Source organism: Pan paniscus, chromosome 16 (assembly GCF_029289425.2).
Source record: "Pan paniscus chromosome 16, NHGRI_mPanPan1-v2.0_pri, whole genome shotgun sequence".
Taxonomy (NCBI): Eukaryota; Metazoa; Chordata; class Mammalia; order Primates; family Hominidae; genus Pan; species Pan paniscus.
The window spans coordinates 68,664,204-68,683,670 of record NC_073265.2 but is presented as its reverse complement, the minus strand read 5'-3'; the positions used below and the strand labels follow the sequence as shown (position 1 = coordinate 68,683,670).

At 43.5% G+C, this 19,467-nt stretch overlaps 1 protein-coding gene across 2 annotated transcripts in view; it reads right to left on the bottom strand.

Annotated features, from left to right (window-relative positions):
- The window catches only part of MINAR1 (membrane integral NOTCH2 associated receptor 1), a 61,201-nt gene extending 45,925 nt beyond the window's left edge, over nucleotides 1-15,276 (bottom strand). For both annotated transcript variants that reach the window (XM_063597130.1, XM_055099004.2), the window contains exon 1: nucleotides 13,863-15,276. The gene's annotated coding sequence lies outside the window, so the exon portion shown is untranslated. The remainder of the gene's footprint in view (nucleotides 1-13,862) is intronic.
- Nucleotides 15,277-19,467: the final 4,191 nt, after the last annotated feature.

The window sequence follows — 19,467 nt, the reverse complement described above, 5'->3', positions numbered from 1 at the left end:
AGGGGTACCTATGCAGGTTTGTTATATAGGTAAACTCGTGTCATGAGGGTTTGTTGTACAGATTATCTTGTCATCCAGGTATTAGGCCTAGTACTCATTATTTTTCCTGATCCTCTACCTCCTCCCATCCTCCACCCTCCAGTAGGCCCCAGCCTCCATTGTTCCCTTCTTCGTGTCCATGAGTTCTCATCATTTAGCTCCCATTTATAAGTGAGAACATGCATTATTTGGTTTTCTGTTCCCGCATTAGTTTGCTAAGGATAATGGCCTTCAGCTCCATCCATGTCCCTGCAAAGGACATGATCTTGTTTTTTCATGGCTGCATAGTATTCCATGGTGCATATGTACCACATTTTTTTATCCAGTCTACTATTGATGGGCATTTAGGTTGATTTCATGTCTTTGCTATTGTGAACAGTGCTGCAATGAACATAGGTGTGCATGTGTCTTTATGGTAGAACTATTTATTTGCCTTTGGGTCTATACCCAATAATGGATTGCTGGGACAAATGGTAGGAATTATAAACTTCTAAGTGATGCTGTGAATTATAAATGAATCTGAAACTAGAACTGAGTTCTTCTGAACGCAGCCCAGTGCTCACAAAGGGTTACTTCCTAAATTTCCTAAAATACGGCCTGGAGTTCAGAGCATCTCTATGCTGTCTAGGAGCTTCCTTGAGTCAGGCTGGAGACTAGGGGCCTCTCTAGACGAAGGTGAGTATAGCAGTACCCATGGTCCCCTTCAGAAGGCTGGTCCCAGGGAGCCAGGCTGAGCATGCTACAGCTTGAGTTAATCCACGCTCCACTGAATTCTACTCTCCTGCTTTGCAAATGGCCTTTCCAAGCAGAGGCTGCTGTGGTGGCCTGTTTGGCAGATGCAGAGAATATTCATTTTTTGTTTTTTGGCTGCCCAGATTCCAAATTCTCTCCCTATTTCAATGGAAGCTGCCATAGTGAAATTTCAAGAGCCTTTCTTCTCCTGAACCTTGACAGCATGGGCACGGGCAAGTGGCCCGAGCTTGGCCAACCCAATGCTTTTGCCTGAGGCTGTGAATCTGAAGCCAGGGACGATGTGAAAGAATCTGGTGACAGTCTGAAAATCATCCCACCCCTAGTGGTAGTGGCATCCAGGGTACAATGGTCTGAGTCCAGTAGTGGGAGCAACAGAGCCTAAACAGCCTCTTCCTGTGGCATGACCTTGGCAGTGATTCCAGCACCCCAACTCCCCCAGTTTCCTTCAGTTCCTGCATGCATATTTTCCGATACTGATTCTCTGGCCCCACCACTGATTCTGTCAGCTCCTGATATCCGTTCAGTAGATTCCTTCACTCTCCAAGCATGCCAGAGTCAGTGTCTGATGTTGGCAACCCAGAGTCCTGACTGGTGCATGAGAGATTGGCTTTCGACTCTTGGAAATGATCATGCCCTGGAAGTCCCAGACAGGACAGCTGCGTTGAGATCCAGCTCCGAGTGTCCAGCCATGATGAAACAGAACTCACCAGGCCACAAGAGCTTCCCGATGCTTCCCTCTCCTCTGCAGGATACAGGGCCTGTTGTACAACACAGGGGCTAAAGTGTGGTGTACTGACCAAGGAGGCAGGAGGCTTGGGTTCCAGTCCCGGCTCTCTCGTGTCTGGCTCTGGTACCTTGGCCAAGGCACTGCAGTCTCTGGACTTCTGTTTCCTCAGCTGTCGAATGAAGAGGCTACACCATATGTTTCCTAGAGACCTTTGCCACTCCGATGCTCAAGGATTCCTGGATGTCTGGGGAAGAGTCCCCAGTCATCCTGGCTGCCAATTTTTACCTCCAAATGAGTGAGGCTTGTTGGTTGAACTGCCATGAATGAGAGATAAAGGAGGAAACAGTGGAGAGGGGAAAGGAGCTTTGTCCATGGTTTGAGATTCTAATTTCATCATGTGAGGTGAGGGAGGAATGAGACATGCTGTCCTGGTACAGGGGTAAGTGGGGAAATCAATATATTTTGGGCATTACCATTTAACTTACAGTCACCTATTAACTTGCAGTGTTCAAATGGGATGACAGTTATATACATTGTTAAAGAAGAACCATGGGCCTGGCACGGTGGCTCAGGCCTGTAATCCCAGCACCTTGACAGGTGGGCAGATCACCTGAAGTCAGGAGTTCAAGACCAGCCTGGCCAACATGGTGAAACCCCATCTCTAATAAAAATACAAAAATTAGTCGGGCATGTTGGCGCATGACTATAGTCCCAGCTACCTGGGGGACGGAGGTAGGGGAATAGCTTGAACCTGAGAGGCAGAGGCTGCAGTGAGCCAAGATGGTGCCCCTGCACTCTAACCTGGACGATAGAGTGAGACTCTGTCTGTCTCAAAAAAAAAAAAAAAAAAAAAAACCACAAAAGAAGAACCATGACTCCTCCTTTTTGCGACAATAATTGCACACTAATGCTTATATAATTTATAGATGTCATTGTTTTTGTTGAAACATGAGTGTTGAAACTTGCATCCTGGAAAGAAGTATCTAGGCCTTCCTTCTATTTCTTCTCCGCAGCACCCAAGCATCCAATAACATCCAAGTGACTTGGAAAGCAAAAGAATGAATTTTTGTGGATTTGGGTCACTGATATATCTCAAGCACTAAAACAGTGCCTGAAATACAGTAGGGGCTCAGTAAATATTTGCCAAGTGAGTTCGATGTTCTTGTAAAAATTACCGAGCATGAATCTTTTTCATTTTCAAGTCCCCACAACTAAATGCAAGACCCAGCACATAACAGGTGCTCAGCACATGTTTATAGAATCATCTCTGTACTTTCATGCAATTTTATCTGGGCACTTCCCAGCCCAAGCTTAACATTAACCTTGTAATATCCTCACGCTGCAGCAGGGATTTGGTTTATTTGTTATTTTATCATGACTTGACAGATGGGAGAAGAAAGCCACAGTGCTGTGAATGAAATGACTTCACCAGGTCGTTCAGGGAGTGGGAGTTCTCTAATGCTGTTCTAACATTTTCTCCACTAGACTGAACTTCAAAAAGAATTAGATCTCAATTCAGCATACCTCAATAATATTGCCTGAAAAGGAAAGTTCAACGAAAGGAAACTCAATCGAAAAGGGTACTTAAGAAAAATCCATTAATGCTGCGCTTGGATTGCTGGTGCTTCAGGTGCTATTTTGTGATCAGATAAAGCCTGGTCTCTCTATCTGAATGTCTGGTAACTAAGCCTCATTCTGAGAGTCCCATTATTTCCATGGAGTTATCTGGATCACTGAGATAAACAAAAATATTTTTAGGGTCGGCATTGATGGGCATGCCTCCAGGTTTCCACTGAAATAACCACCTCCTTCGTAATGTCAGGGATGTTAGGTTGATAGACAGCTTGAATCATCCAAAATTATCTACCAGCTAAGGAGAAGAAAGATAGCTCTGTTAGCACCAGATCACAGGGTGGCATGCGTTTTATTCATTCTGTGAAAACACCAGTGCTACCAATATGTCAGGCCCTCTGTTAGCTGCATCTGAATGCAGAGATGTCAACAGAAGCTAACAATTATCTAGAATTTGTTACATGCCAGGTATGTGTTCTGAGACTTATCTTACTTAATCCTTACAAAAATCCATAAGGCAGGTCATGCCATTATTCCCACTTTACGGATGAAAAATTGAGGCAATGAAAGGTTTAGTTATTTCCCTAAGGTTACAAAGATAAGAAGAGCTGGAGCAGGGATTTCAGCCCAGGCAGCCTAATTCTAGAACCTACGTGTTGAATGTTTATACCATTCTGAGATGAGTGACACATGGTCCCTGCCCTCAAAAGTCTCACTGTCCACTGGGAAAGGCAGATGCCAAGAAAGTCCTTATAACTCAGGGTGACCAGGGAGTGCAGGATGGTGTGGGGACACTGAAGAGGGTGGGCCATAGAGGAGCCATAGGAGTGTCGGTTATTGTTAAATAAATTGTTTAATTTATTGCTTTGAATAGGTAATAATACAATGGTATAAAATGTTACAACACTCAAAAGAAACCAGCTAGTTTCCTTGTCCAGAGACAACTGCTTTACCAGTTTCTTATATGTCCCTCCAGAGATAGACTAAGGAAATAAAAGAAGGTCAGCATAGTCTGTTATTTTTTTATACAATGCTAACATTCTATACACATTATCTTACATGTTAATTTGTTTCACCATCGACATAATATTTTAGAGATTACTCTAACAGTATTTATAAGGCTGCCTTATTCTTTTTTAATTAAGCTTTTTATTTTGAGATACATGTAGAGTCACATGCAGTTATCTTAAGTTTTATGGTTGCATAATACTCCATTGTAGAGATAACCATAATTTATTTAATGAGTCTCTATAAGGGAATATATAGGTCATTTCAAAAGTTTTGCTGTTATAAATGTCAATACAATTAACAGACTTGAACATATTATTTCACACATTTGCAAGGAAATGCCTGTAGGATAAATCCTTAAAAGTGGAACTGCTGAATCAAAGGGCATATGAAATTTTAATTTGTCAATATTGAAATTTTACCTTCCCTTGAGGTTACACCAATATACACTCTCCTCCAACTGAGACTTCAGTTCTGCAATGGTTTTATTTCCTCTTGTTCTACCTGCCCATGTTTTACCTTCTTCTGCCATCTGGCCAAACTTCCCTCACCTTCTCTCTTATCTGCCCTTTAAGCTTTAGTTATATACAAGTGGCAGCTTCATTACACTTTTTGAACTGTGGCACCTACTTGGCACAATTTTGTGGCAACATTTTTCCAGTGAATGTTCTTCATTTGCCATTTGTTTTTTTTTCTTTTCCATTCCTCTCTTTCCGATCTTGTTATTCATTTCTGAGTGATATTGTCTCTGCATATCTGAAACCCTTTTTTTTTTTTTTTTTGGGAGACAGAGTTTCACTCTCGTTGCCCAGGCTAGAGTGCAGTGGCTTAATCTTGACTCACTGCAACCTCCACCTCCCAGGTTCAAGTGATTCTCCTGCCTCAACCTCCCTAGTAGCTGGGATTACAGGTGCCCACCACCACACCTGATTTTTTGTATTTTTAGTAGAGACGGGATTTCACCACGTTGGCCAGGTTGGTCTCGAACTCCTGACTCAGGTGATCCACCTACCTCTGCCTCCCAAAGTGCTGGGATTACAGGCATGAGCCACCGCGCCTGGCCTGCATATCTGAAATCTTTAACTCAGAAGGGATGTTTTACAGTGGTGCCTCCTGACTGTGAACAAATAAGAACTTACTCCTTGAGAAAAGTTATTCACTGAAGGTTTGGGGATGAGGGCTGGGGCCTCACTGGAGGTTGGCAGACCCCCTCTCTGTTCACAAGGTCATATGAGGTGAGACGTTGGGGATGGGGGCTGTTTCAGCATTCACTTAGTTCCTTTCCTTTGCAGAGGCCAGCTCCTGCTGGCTGCTCATAGTGCAGTCTCTCTCCTTACCCCACCTTGACAACAGGCTGCTGACTGCATATACGATGTGTCTCCATCCACTCAAACTCCCACTATTTCTCTCCACATCAAACTAGCTTCAGGCAAGTTCCCACCACCAGACGACCCACCCTTTTCCCTTTCCTCTAAACAAGGCATTTCCGAGTTTTGGCCTGAGGATATGTTGCCTTTCCTGGAGAAGTGCTCGCTTTGCCTGGGATTTGTACAGGCAGGTGGGCAGGTGTCCCCTCTAGTGTCTTCCTTTACCCCTAGCATTCATATGGCTTTCACTGTCTTTGGAAGCCCCTCCCTCATTCACTTACTCCATGTTTCATCAAAGATGGATTCTGAACTGCTTTTGCCCCTTTGGAGACCATTTCTAAGAGTAGGGGGAGGTGGCATGACATCTTCATCCCTTTACCCTAGAACTTCATTCAAATCCAAGAGGTGTTCAATTGGAGCTTGACTGCTGTGTCTAGAGAGATCTACTGCCCACCTCAGGGACACCTCCCTGCTGTGGCTGAAGGGAGAGAGACAGGTTTCAGGTAGGTGCAGTGGCAAAGATGCAGGAGGAGCAAAAACCTCCTGGACCTGGAGGGAGAAGACCTGAGATCAAGTCCTTCCTTTGCTGCTCACTCTGGATAGATCTTCAGGCAGGTCACTGTGCCCTCCATAAGGAGGTCACTGTCATCATCCTAGACTGGTGCTGACCCACAAACTGCTACCTGCCCACAATAGCAGAAATTCACAAATCAGGGTAAGTATTCAGAAACTTTCATAGCACTTTGACAGAGTAATTTTACGTATGTTGAATTTAATAATAAACAATGCTGGCTTATATTTTTGTGTGTCTATTTTGTTACTGTAATTTTTTTACTGCATTACTTTTTTCCAATATTTTATTCAAGTTTTATTTTAACTGATGTTATTTACAACATTTGAAGAGGAGGATTTAATTCCACACAAAATGGAAGACCCTAAAGTGTACCTATTAAACTGCTAAAAGATAAACTGAGTGATGAGAATACAATAGAAGTCCAATGTAGATTCTGAGTATCGTCACCATGTGATTACAATCATACGGACTCTTTCAAGCTTAGAGCTGGAGCTCCTGGAAGCTATTGCATACTCTAGTGCAAGAGCAAAAAACCACAACATGAAAGGAATTAAGTCCTGAATTATTGGCTTCATTACATCCACCATTTCCACCCCAAAATGACCCAAAAGAAACAGTGACCACACCCTGTAGGCCTTTTGGTGTAAAAGAGGTGATGAACTGGGGCAAGAACAGGTCATGAAGATTTGTCTATAAAAGTCCTTTTCAGGTGAGTTTGTACACCACCATCGAGCAATTCGTCTCTTATCAATTAGGGTTAGGAAACCAAGTTTCAATTCTCAGGAAGTCACAATTTCATTCATTTACTCAATATGAATTTACAAAGTGCCCACATATTACCCGCTTCCACTTGCAGTCATTTCTAGATAAAAAAGAAACCTGGTATCTCTAGAGGGACCACCAAGTTTCCCCCAAGCCTACAGCTGAATTACTTTTGCAATAATTTGTAATTCCTGTAATTATTTTTCCAAAAATTTATTTTTATTTTACTGTATAAAAGTATTGATTTGAGTAAATTGGACATTTTTAAAAATACTGGTATTTCACATCAGTTAGTTTGAGAATCACTGCTCGATAAAATACCCACATTGCCTAATGATGTAAGCAAATTACCTGAGTCCTTATTAAATTTGTATATTAAGTTCTCCCTGTAGAATGATAATCTAATGGATATGACATTCAAGCATCAAAAGTTTTCTTCTTCCCTCCCTCAGCATCTTAAAGATTTTTCCTCATTGTCTTCTTCCACCTAGTGTTACTGAGACAAATTTGATTTTCATTCATACATAATAGTCTATCTTTATTCTCTGGAATTTTAAAGAATTTTCTTTGTCTTTGATGTTTTAAAATTTCACTACAATTTGTTCAGGTGTTGTTTGTTGGTTTGTTTTTTAATTCACCCTAGTTGGTAAACAGTAGGCCTGTTCAATCTTTTCTATGGTTGTAAACAATTAAGCTTTTTTTCTCAGATCGTGTATTCTTCTCACAGCCATTCTTTCTATTCTCTTCTTCTAAAATTGTTATTAAGTAGATTTGGGGGCCTTTGGATTCATCCTGCATGTCTCCGAACATTCCCTTTATGCTATGTATTTTTTCTCTCTTAAACCATGATTTGAGAGAATGCCTCAGTTCAGTCATATACTTTATTAATTTACTCTTTGATTCTAGTCATTCTATTCATCTCGTTTATTGAACATTTTATGTTAGCATTCATGTTTTCATTTCCAAGATCTTCTTAGTTATAAAATATCTTTCTTCTGTCCTAACTATGTGCTGTTTGGGGGAGGGAGAGAGGACATGAAGCTGTTGCATATAGACAGCAAAGTCCCCTCTTCATAAAGGGTTACATGTTACCAGCTTCTACTTGCAGTCATTTCTAGATAGAAAAAGAAACCTGGTATCTCTAGAGGGCATGCTGGGGGACACCTACGCAGCTGGCCAGTGGACAGTCACAGGCAGCAACTGCAAAGTCCAAGCCCATTCAGGTCCCACTTGAAGTCTGGCACCATCTGACACTGGTGGTGGTCCACTTCAGTTTAAATATCAGTGGAGACTATCTTGAGTCATGAGGCTTCTGAGAGTTCCAGGACACCAGAAACTATTCCAGGGCTCCCCTGATTAGTTAGTTCCCACCTTATCAGCTCAGTCTGAGAATAATCCCGGGGCAGGAAATACTCTGCCTCCCAGCTTCCCTGCTATCCCTTTTCCTGCGAGGTCTTGCCCTCTCACCATGCCACCGCTCCCCATCCCCACAATAGCTAAGAAGGGTAGCCTATGGCCGAGGCATGAACCAACACCCATCACATTATATCTGAAGTCCCAGTAGGGTCGATGTGTTCCTTTAGAATTAAACTCTTCCTTTGTTTGGATGAATTGACTCATTTACATGGGGTTTGCTCTCTGCAAATGTTTGCTGGCTTTAATTGCAGGCTCGTTTTCTTAGCCAAGACTCAGTTAGTGGATCTCCTGCTGGGCTGGGAGAAGATGAAGGAATCACCCCTGCAGAATGCACTGTGCTCATGGAGTGAGGCCAGCTGGCTGGGCTCCTAGGGCAGCTGTCCATCTGGGCATTAGTGTCCCCTTTTCTCCCAGGGCACTGCCTGTCCTTTCCAGTCCAAGCATCTATACCCACTCTTCTGGCTGGAGGAAAACAGCATTCCTGCTGCTAATCTCGGGCTCCCTCCTGCCCCCAGCTTTTGCCACCTTTTGACAAAGAGCATCCTCAGTGTTATCCCCATTTCTCTGTCCCAAATTGTTCACCTATGGTGTCCCCAGCTGTCCTTCCCTCTGCTATCTTAGGGCTTTCCTTGGTGGCTTTCTGCTGTCATCTTTCAAGGACCCATCACAGATTCAACACTGAGAGTACCCAATGTGGTTTCCAAGGGTGAACAGCTTACAAAACATTATTTTATATCATTTCTATGGAGTTTGTGGATAGGCAGAGTGGGTGCAGGGGACTGCGAAACCATGCTAATGCCACTAAATCAATCTTCACAGCGGTGTTTTTAAAAGACAGTTTACACCTAAACATCTTACTTAAATAACTTCTATTTTTAGCTCTTAATAGCTTTGCTCTGTGACTTTGAACAAACATTTCACCTCTCTGATTTCATTTTTTTACCTATAAATGGAAGATCTGGGCAAGATGATCTTTAAATTTCTCTCTAGTCTGCAATTCCACATTTCTGCCTTAAATGCAGCTGTGTGTGATCAAAGCAGTGGGGCTTTCTACTCTGATTCCCATAAACAACTGACAGCCTTCCCATCCTTTATCTCCAAGGAGAATCACATGATTAATTCTACCTTTTCCCAGTCCTTGCATTTGCACTCCGCATTACAGTAAAACCTCATTAACTTGGATGACACTCATTTAGAATATATGATAATTCCGTAACTGGACCAAAGTTTATCTTCGCTTAGTAAAATCGTGGCTTCATGGAAAGTGCAGATAAACAGTGTCAACAGCACGGCCAAGCCCGTGTTCAAAATCCTTAAGAAGCAGCTATTTTTCAAGTCTCTGCAAGCATTTCCAACATGTGCTTTTGTATCTACCAGGAACCAACTTTTAATCCACAGCATTAAACCAAATAGCCTGATGGTCAGGCCTCTTGATCGCTCTAAGCCTGGCTGCTTTCCCTTTGGCCCTGCTGTGTGTGTTTGCTCCATACTTTTAAAGATGGAAGAGCGAAGAGCCCACACTGCAGAGGGGATCAAACAGTAAAACAGAGAAACTCTGGTCCTGCAGCAGCAAACAGATGATTTCTAACCACAGCTGCTGCAGCCTCATAAAAAGGACGCAGGGAAGCTGATGGAAGACACAGGAGGTGGCCAGGGAGGAGATCTCCAATTAATGAAGGAGGAAGCCCTTTCAGGTAGCATTTACCACACAAAGTCAGACACTAACAAGCCATTTCAGCAGGAAGACCTGCAGCTTTGGAGGAGAAGCCCGTCTTCAGGATCCACATATTTTACAAGTGCCATAGATGATTTCTAAGCCCACCGCTAGTGGAGAAATACTGTGCTGATTAGAAAGGATTATTAACCTTGGTTAATAAGACTCATCCTGCAGTGATGCCTGGAACTATCTGCAATTTAATAGACAGATGCTTACGTTAACAGCTTCCTAAACTGTGTATTCTACATTCTTGTGATTGTTAAGGAGATGTAATTGAACTATGTGAACCTGGCAATATTTGCAACTCAAATCCCTATGTCTGAGTGGGCAGAAAAGATGAAAGCAGCCTCCTGCCAAGAAGTGAACTTGGACAGAGTACCTGCTTGTGTTGGAGCCTGCTGGCCCTCTCTGTGGGTGGACAAAGCCAGGTGAGCTCACGGTACCTGTGTTGCACATGTGACGCTTGGCAGCTGTCTGCCTAAAAGTAAACTTCACAAATCCCTGGGAAGGTAGAGATTTTCCAGAGCCCTGAGGAAAGGGCTCATTGTCAGCTGGTGTCAAGGCCTCCCCTGTGTCCAAATGGATGTAGTGAGGATGCTGAGAGGAGGGGCAAGGGTCACATCGGACACTAATGGCCTCTTTTACCATATGATGATTGGGAGTCAATGGTCCTAGAGACTGGGTATTCTTGCAAGCTAAGAAGGTAGAACCACGGTGTTCCTCAGCCAGCCACCATGATCTCGGCCTGCCTCGCTGACTGCTGTGAATTTGTGGCACTCAGACTCAGGGGTCGATTGTTAGATTTAGTCTCACTTTTCCCGTTTGCTATTCTAACGCCCTTCAATATCTCAGATTATTTGCATAATGAGTTTCCCCCTCAGCCCTATATTTGCCTTGAAGAGATCAAACTCCACAAGATGTTTGAAGATCTCTACACTACCATGAAGCTGAAGAAAATGGCCCCATCAGACTGGATTGCCATTATTAATGAAGTGGTTCTGTCCTGGTAAGATGAGACTTATGACCCCTGGAAAGAGATCACATTGCTGGCAAGCTAGGAATTTCTCATAATGGGCAGTGGATCCTGGCTGGTTTGGCTAAGAAATCTGTTCGATCACAAACAAGCCCCTCCTTTCCAGATGTGCCAGGCAAGAAATTTCCATACCAGCTGCCAATTCAGGGCTGAACTGATAACTTTAAGACTGATTTATAAAAAGGCAGAATAGGAAGCCAAGAGAGACATTTTCTGAAAGCTGTCCATAGTGGTGTCTGTGGCAGCTTTGGCTATGATAGAAACAAGTTTCCAGTGTTAAGAAAAGAATTTTGAAAAGTATGCTATATTCACTAAGATGATGTGTTCCTCGACCACTAAAATGAAATTAATATCTGAAAGAGAAACAAATTTAAGATATGCTATGTGAACAAAAACTGCAAAGGAATCATATACTATGTATTACCATTGCAACAAAGAAAATATCTACCTTGGCATATGAACAAGAATTGGAAGGTATGGAGCAGAAGGGAAAGTAATAGTTGATGATTTTTTCTATAATTTTTTAAAAGTATTGCCTTACTAAACACACACAAGTAAGTTTTCCTGCCACACCATGGGAATTTTGTTTGTTAAACCCCTGAGCTATCTCCAGGTCTCTATGATCTCAGCATACAGGCCTGTAATTAAAATTTCTGTTTCATGCTTCTTGACCTTTTCTGGGAGTGCTGCTTTTGTTATGGCTTTGACACACTCAGACGTGAGCCCCTAGAGTGATGTAGAGGGAAAGATCCAGCCAGCCCTAAGGAACCTGGCCTGAATGCACCCTCTGTAAGTTGCCTCTGTTCACAATCCAATCAAGTAGAGCCCTCATCCACATTCATCACATAATTTCCCAAAACTAGGTCCACAGTGCAAAGGTTTTACCACAGCTACTACCGATTTTGGTCTGCAACTTCAAAAGAATTCAGCCACCCTTGGCAGAAAAATAATAATATCCTCCTGATATCAGATTAACAGATATGATCAAGAAATTGCAAATAAGATTAAAAGGCCCAAGTTGGGTAATCTGTAGCTCCTTCCTGCTTTGGAGGATATTGAGAAGGCACATTTATTGACTTATTAGAAATGACATACAGTCTCATCCAGCCACTGACCTGTGGCTCCCTGTGGCCGACATTGTTAATGCAGCATCCCTCAGTCCTGGAGTCAGGACCTTCCCAGTAGGTGCCTATCAATCTCTGGGTGTGCCTGTCCCTATTCCAGACTAACAGCAACTCTTGGTTCCCCATGAGCACCCTGTGCTTTCCCACTCTGTCCTACTTGGCAGGGCCCCTCACCCTGGAGGCCTGTAGGGCTTTCCCCCATGTGAAATTTATCCTGACACCTCACTGGGTTTCCCACATCTGCATGAGGAACCCAACACAGCATCACTGTTTATTCCTTATCTTGACATGGGCAACCTCAAAGATTCAACCTATGGTCGCTGAACACAGGCCCATTGTTAAAATTTGTGACTGTCTTTTCTTAACCTTGCTGGAAAGCTCTGCATTTTATCACAGATTAGACATGCTCAAGATCCAAACCCCTTGAGGACCTAAGGGTGCTGGTTTGTACCCATCTTGGAGTGCTCACTGCATTATGCCTTGAGCTATAATTATCTGCATGCTCCAGGTTAATTCCCCCATCCCACCCCAATTTGATCGGGTCTTACTCATCTCTGAACCCAAGTGCCCCTCTAGGCACATTACAAGCACACAATAAGTTCTCAATAATTATTTATGAAATTCAGGTGACTGTTCCAAGGAGGTCACCTACATCTCCAACCACGCTAAAACTGCCTTCTTTTTAGCTATACCATCCTCATTCTTATCTCCATACCTCAACCTCCCTGTCCATCCATTCAAACCATATTTAGCCATCAAAACTCAGCTCCAGCTACACTTCCACCTTAGCTTCTCCCCCGGTTTGCCTCTTATCTACAGCTTTCTGTCCTCTTCATAGTTTCAACCGTGACTACATCACATATCTTGACATATCACTACTTTTCTGTACTTGTGGTTTACTCATTCATTTGTTCCACAAAAATCATTGAGCATTTTTTGTGTGCCATGTTCATGGGAATAGAAAGATTGAAAACATGCATGTAAGTAGAAGGTTGCTTGGTAGGAGGAATTCAGTGCACAGGGATCTTAACCTATATATTAGGGCTCTTTGCGTGCACTCACAGAATCTGAAACTGGCTAGCTTGAATTGAAAGAGAAGTTATAGGAAGGATGTAGTGTTGCTTCCAGGAGAGAAAGAAAGGCAGGAAACCCCAGCATAGCACATAACAAATATCTGACAGCAACAAATGCAGGGATCCCCACATTTTCAGTCCCTTTGCTTCTTTCCATATCATTAACATTCAGGGAATGGGTGTATCAATAGCCTAGTGTGCCCTGTTTCACAACTAGACAAAGGCAAGATCTAATTAAATACATACCCCACCTCCCCCTAGACAGTATCCCATAGAAGAGAAGTAAAAGCTGGCTGCCATTTTCAGTAGAAGGTGGAATAGGTGCTAGACAGCCATAAACAATTAATATCCATCATAGTGCACAGTGATATGTTCAAATATTTAATAGCATAAAGTTAAAACTGTCTGATGTATCCAGTTCTATAACCAAATCAGACCTGCCACTTAGCACAGTCATGACGAGGTTGGTATGAAGGCACCCTTACCCCTAGATAGTGCTGGGATACACACTGTCCAACCAGGACTCATAGATAATTCTTTATCCTAACTAGATTGTAAAGTTCCTGCTTGAACAAGAGCTATGTAAAGTTTATTCCCATGCTCATTCCTGTATCCTCCCAGTATCTAGCACATGATCTATGTTCAAATGAACACACCTTCAGCACTACTAAATTGGGACAAGGCCAAGGTTTCTTACCTGGATGGCAATTTCCCCTCTTCAAACCTCACCATGCATGTATTTTAAGAAGGTGATTATTTCAGTCAAGAAGTTCACTGAAGGAGTCAATACAGGCTCTTTGATCAAAGCTTCTTGTTGTTTCCATGGAGGAGCAACCCCTCTGTTGGGTTTTGCAGAGCATCTGGCATGTGTCACACTCCTTGATGAGCCAATAATTGGGTGGATCACAGAGCTCTACATACAGCTGTCTGTGTTGCAAACGATTGACCTGCCAGTGCTTTGAAGGGAGCTTGGGTCCACAGCTACAGTCCTTCTCTGAATCTCTTTTTTAAAAATCTTTTAAGTTTAGGGGTACATGTGCGGGTTCAGAGCCCTGGCTGGAGAGCTAGTGTGGTCATTTGGAGAAAGAAGGTACTCTAGTTTTTTGTGTTTTCAGAGTTCTTGCTCTGGGTCTTTCTCATGTTTGCAGACTGATGTTCCTTCAGTCTTTGAAGTTGCTGTCCTTGGGACGGTTTTTTTTTCTCTTATATCCTATTTGATGACCTTGAGGGTTTTCTTGTGTTATAAGATGAGTTCAAATGACTGGCTTCATTTCTGGAAAATTTCAGGGAGCCAAAGCTAGGCTTCCAACTCCTAGACTGCATACCCTAACCCTAGGGGATTGGTATCAGGCCCAACTTCGTTCTCTGGCTCCTCAAGGTTAGGAACCCACTGTGCTGGGTGCAGCCAAGGTGCTCCCTGACTGCTGGTCACAACACTCCAATGGGTGGTGCCAGCCAAAGCATTTTGTAGGGCAGTGGCAGTGGAATCTGTCCTCATTCACATGTGCCAGTGGTAGTGGCAGTGGCAGTGCAGCAGGGTGCATGCTCATTGGCTATGGCAGGGTGCTAGGGGGTGCCCAGGTGCCAGCCTCCATGTGGGCATTGGCAGCAGCAGTGGAGGCAGCATGACATGGGAAGGTGGGCCCCTCACCCCCAATGGCAACTTCGCATGCTGTCCCGCTGGTAGTGGTGTTAGCATGGGAGCGGGAGACTGGCAGGTGCTGGTCTGCGTGCACCCTCTGTCTGAGTTTTTGCAGGCAAGGGTGGCTGCTCAGGGTGTGGTAAGTTCCACTGTTCTCCCTGCCTAGTTTCACTCCAGCAGCAGTGTTAGTGCAGGGGCAAGGCACTGGTGAAGGTGAGGCTGGTGGACTCTGTGCCTGCCAAGGCTTTGACTGCAATGATGGCATGGTGTGGGGAGGAGGAGGCTGAGTTCACTTATGCCAGCAGCAGTGGCAGGGCAGGGCACATGCACACATGTGCACTGGCAGGGCAGAGAAGGCAAGATCTGCCTGCTCACATGTGCACCAGCAGTGACTTAGGGGGGATGGCCATGGGCCCAGCGGAAACTGCAGTAGAGGAAGGAAGTGGCTGGGCTGGTGCATGTCCATAGGGGCTGCTGTGCTGGAGCTTTCTGCTTTGGGTAGCCCTGGGGGCCCGCATCACAGCTCCTGCACTGGCAAACATGGTGTGGTTTGCCAGCACAGGAGCTGTGATGTGGGCCCCCAGGGCTACCCAAGGCTGCACTGCAAGCAGGCACGGCCAGTCTGGGGCTCCAGGAGAGACCAGAAAACCAAGGGGTGCTCAGGTTATTGAACTGGCCTCATCTGACAGGCAAGACCACCCTGAAGAATTTAGTTTCAACAGTCCCCCTAGGGTTAAAGTCTGCCATGGGAGCAAGTCGAGTCTAGAGGGATGGCTGTCCCTGGCTATGCTTTATTGCAAATGCTCCCACACCAAACCCTCTGGGCTCCACCCAGGCTGAAGTGCTGCCCCTACCACTTCTCCAAGCAACTCTCCCTGCCAGCTCAAGTGTCTGTGGTGGTCAAGGACTCTCCTTCTGCTGGGATTCCAGAGGCCTGTGGTGAGAGCAGGTTGTTCCTTGCCAGTTTAACTCACCTGTTCCCCTGGAGTCACTGGGGACCAGGAGCTAGTCCCAGTGCATGGTAGCTCTGTGCAGCGGCTTCCTTCCACTTCAGCGTAGCTTCTGTGTCTTCCCTCCGTCCACTCTCAGTGCCTCCCCGCTGAAGATCTGTTAGGAGGGTGCCAGTCATCCCAGTCCCTCGGTGGCAGGTGTTCCGCCTGGCTGCATATAGTCGACCATCTTGTCCAGCTCCTTCCAATAAGCTCCTCTGAATCTCTTCATTGTTAAAAAAGATAAAAAGATTTAAAGGATGAAATGTGGAACCATGAACTGCCCAGGATAAAGCCCTCCATTTGCATTCTCTAGTTCTGTTGATTGCCTAGCCCCTTTGTGGAAGAATTTACCTTTATTGCTGGCTCTAATTATCCTCCCCTAGCCAGAAAGTTTACAAATTCACCTGCCAGAAATGGGGAGCTCTTGGGAACCACAAGATAAATTGAACAGACTCTAGTTCCTGTTTTTCCCCTGGATGCCTGTGTGACCCCGGGTGAGTTACCTAATATCTCTGCAACTATTTCTTCCCGCATACCTTAAGTGATTAAATAAAATGATCAGTTCTGGAATTCTGAAAATTTCTTTGCTATTGCTAATTATGAGCAACCAGCATGTTTCTTGTTCTCAGGTTACGAATCAGTAAGACAAATATAAAGAGACATTGGGGTCAAAAGACACATAAAACACTATCGTATAGATGTGACATTCCTGTCAATATATTTTCATTAAAAAGGCAGGACATGTTTCTGGAAATGTATTGTGATAGACTTGGGAAATTATAATTTAGATTGAAGCACTTGCAAATCATTGCTTCTGAGAGGTTGCTGCCAACTTTCATAATTTTATTTTTCCTTTATCCTGGGCTGTTATTCATATATATGCATCTATGAGAATGTATATATATATATATATATATATACACATACACACACACACATACACATATATATGTTTCACATGTATCTTATATTTTTTCCACAATTTAAAGCTTAAACACCTATGGGAAATCTTCAAGGAATATTTTGTAGGTCCCCAATAGCAGTCATTTCCTGTTAAATTAAGCTGATGATGGAATTTACTGTATTACCTAAACCAATTTTCATCCAGTTGCAGTGAACATCCTGTCTGGCATGCTGGCTGCCTTTGTGATAGTTGTGCTCTTTTGTTGGCCACATCACAGCTGCCCCTCCAAGTGCTCTCCCCAATTAGGAAGATGCAATTAGATGACAGCGTCACCCTCTCCTATACTGTCAGTAATAAGGAACGGATGCTTCATTCAGATGGGAAAAATTGGGTCTTTTCACAATTACTAATATCCTGAATTAGAATGGGTTGCTTTGTCATTTTACCTAGTTTTCTATGAATCTATAATATTCAATGTCTTGTTTATTTAACCATGAGGCTGATAAAGAAAGGGAGCACTATAAACCATTCTAAGCATATAGAATTATGGGCTATGTTTCTGGAAGGAAATATATAAACCCCCCAGGCCTATGAACTTATTTTTCATTTTAAACAATTATTTACTTAATGAATAGGTGGTATATGTGTGCGGTGTAAAATTCATTGGATATGAAACGAGCATAGGGTATAGTGAAAAGTACCAATCCAATCTAGTATACCTCTTATCTAAACTCAGCACAAAATTTCCTAAAATGGATCTTCGGGTATTAGTTTACCCCTCTACAGGGGCAGCTAAGGTTACCAATTTCTTATGTATCCTCTAGCTTATTTTACAGTTCAGGAAAATTGGGCTCAGAACAGAAAAATGATTAATCTACGGTTACATGGCAAGTTGTTTGCTGCAGCCAAACTAGAACCTTGGCCTCTTCACTATTAACAAAATTTCACCCATAATACATAGCTGTCAGTCGGCTCCAGGCAAACCAAAGGCATTCTTTTCTTACAATGCGAACCAAAACTTTCTAATAAAAGCAGAAGGCTGAGGAAAACATTCCGACAAAGTGCTTTTATTTGGTTGAATGCTCAATAAAGAACACAGAATATTCTTTTTAAAAGAGATGTATAAGAAATCTATTCCAACGACCTTATTTTACACATGAAGAAATTAAGGCTCACACTGGGAAACAATTGTCCAGCAAATTAATGTTAGTGGGCCCATTTGCATGAACTCTGAGCAGTGTTTGTGACTTCGGAAATGGAATACGGGTCCTCCCTTGCCCCACCTCCAATCATTACCTCTTGGTTCCCCTGCCTGTATCTGGGGCATTGTGGCTGTGTTATAATGGAAAATGCAGGAGCGCATTGATTTCCTATAATGGTTTTATCTATAGAAATCTGTGAGGACATCCTTTGGTTGGAAGATTGGCACTGAATATCTGAAAGTGCCAAATTGAACTGAGAAGGAGTGTTCCAAAGTAGTGCCTCAAATAAACCTTTGCTCATCAAGAAAAGTCTCTCTCTGCACTTGCAGACTGTAACTCCTTGACCTGTCCTTATAGGATGCATCGTGCAGTTGGAAATGTGTTGCCAGGCATTAAAGACTTCTTGTTGCCTTCTTAGTAATGCAGGTTATAGGCTTCAGGAATATAAGCTTCAGATTATAGGCTTCAGAAAAGCAATCATGGAATCAAGCTTTCGAGAGAAGCTCTGGACTTAAATTAACAAAGAAATCTATATTGAGTCAAGTTTTCTTATATCTTTCTAATTTAAGTTTTATTAGGACAATGTAATTACAGAGACCAAAAGAGAGATTGACAGTGAGATAAAAATGTGGATACAGAGAAGCCGTGGGCCCTTCTTCCCTGCCCTGGGAAAGATGCTATACCTTTAAAATACTTCATGTGGTACTTCTATGCCCTTCCTCTTTTGAATCGCACAAGCCTGGGAGGCAGGAATTCTCACCACTTGCATTTTAAAGGTGAGAAAAATGAAACCCTAGAGAAGTCAAGTGATTTATGCAAAGCCACACAGCACAGAACTGACCATCCCAGATCTGGACCCTGGGTTTCTGGCTTCCAGGGGCCATTCTCTCTGAGTTCTCCCCACACCTCTCTTCCCACTCCTTCTCTGTCTCCGTGGCTCAATTCTTTCCTCCTCTCACTCACATTTAGGCATCCCTGAAGTTTCTCTCTGGGGCTGACTTCTCTTTTCTCCTTCAAATGATGTCATTAAAATACCTCTTACAGCTTTAAATATCACTTCTTTGCAGATGCCCTATGGCTCCGACCACCTCGGGAGTCGGTGTCTTAAGCTCAAAACTGCTCCTCAGCACTCAGATCATAGATGCTATAGGTCTCTGAAAAGCCTATGGGTGACTCATGCGTCCGATGGGAGGAACTGGGACTGGCAGAAGCAGAAGGTGCAACCCAGCCTGGCAAAGGGAACTGGGTGTTCCAGCCCTCTAAGCAGGGCCTGCAAACCAAACCTGCATAAGGAAGATCTCTGTAGAGTGATGTGAGCAGAGAGGGATTTCACACACAAACATTCTTACATTGTTACAGATGAAGAATGTTTTCCTTGCTGTGGGTTGGAAGGTCAGGATATTGAGGACTGAACAATTATACCTCCCATTTTTATAGCACATTACAGTTTGCCAGGTGGTTTTATGTCCATTGTCTTATTTGATCTTTCCAACGACTTTGTAAAGCAGGAAGGGTAGGAACTAGTACTCTGAATGACTTGCCCAAAATCTCACAGTTAGTAA